The sequence below is a fragment of the Salvia splendens genome, unplaced genomic scaffold (genome assembly GCF_004379255.2).
Source record: "Salvia splendens isolate huo1 unplaced genomic scaffold, SspV2 ctg1153, whole genome shotgun sequence".
NCBI classification, from domain to species: domain Eukaryota; kingdom Viridiplantae; phylum Streptophyta; class Magnoliopsida; order Lamiales; family Lamiaceae; genus Salvia; species Salvia splendens.
In genome coordinates, this window is record NW_024598704.1 from 10,561 (window position 1) to 12,017 (window position 1,457).

A 1,457-nucleotide genomic window follows, 5' to 3' on the forward strand; every position below is an offset into this window, starting at 1 on the left:
TGATAGAATAGCCTCACGCATAATACCAACCAGCAAAAAAAATCTGCTAGCATAGACACTGCTGCAATGGAGTAAGGCAGGAGAAGTACCACATGGAGCTATTCAAAAGGCAGCAACACAGTTTGGTGTTAGCAGGAAGACAACCCAGAGAATTTGGGCAGAAGCAAAACTCCAAATTCAGTGTGGAGCACCTGTCAACATAAGAGGCAGAATTAAGGGATATGAGCACAAAGACAAATTCCAGCTTGATGTTGCAAAGGTAAGAGAACTGTCAGTACTTGAGAGATCTAATATCCGTAAGATTGCTTATAAACTTGAAGTAAGCAAGAGCACAGTTGCTAGGTTTGTGAAAGAACACCAACTAAGGCCTCACACAAATGCCATAAAGCCTATACTTACTGCTTCAAACAAAGTTGCCAGAATGAGATGGAGTCTAAGCCATATTCAACCACTCATAGCCAATGGAATGCTAAAATATCACCCAATGCACAATGTGGTGCACATAGATGAAAAATGATTTTGCATGACTAAGACTTCAGAAAGGTTCTACCTGCTGCCAGGTGAAACAGAGCCATACAGAGCATGTAAGTCAAAGAGGTTCATCACAAAGGTTATGTTCATGTGTGCTGTGTGTAGGCCACAGTTTGCAGAAAATGGAGAAGTCATTTTTTATGGAAAAATAGGAATATTTCCATTCACAACTATGGAGCCAGCAAAGAAGAAGTCTAAGAACAGACCAGCAGGCACTATGGAGACAAAACCAATTCACTCAGTTAACAAGGAAGTGATGAGAGCATGCCTACTTCATAAGGTACACTTTCTGAACTTGCTTAAATATACAATCACATATTAACAGATCATCACATGTGTAGATCATACCAGCAATCAAGGCAAAATGGCCAGACAATATGAGCAAGGAGATTTTCATTCAACAAGACAATGCCAAGCCTCATATAAACCACAATGATGCTGAGTTTCAGGCTGTTGCCTCCACAGATGGGTTCAACTTTCACATCAGGTGCCAACCACCACAATCCCCAGATTGCAATGTGTTGGATTTGGGATATTTTAGAGCAATCCAGTCTCTACAGGATGATAAGGTGGCTAAGGGAGTTGATGAGTTGTTGAGGAATGTGCATAGTTCCTTTGATGAACTTAGCCCATACACACTCAATAATGTTTTCCTCACTCTTCAAGCATGTCTAACTGAGATTCTTAAGGTGCAAGGATGCAATGGATACAAGACTCCACACATGAATAAAGAGAGGTTAACAAGGATGGGGTCAATGCCACAAGCATTAGAAGTTGAAGAAGGAGTTGTTAAGGCTGCTTTGGCATATCTACAACAGCCGGAGCATGATGTGAGTACAAATTATGACATCTCAGGTGTGACAGAAGCTGTGGGCTTCTAGTTAATCATGTAGGTAGCACACTTTTTATCAGTTGGTTGAGTAAGC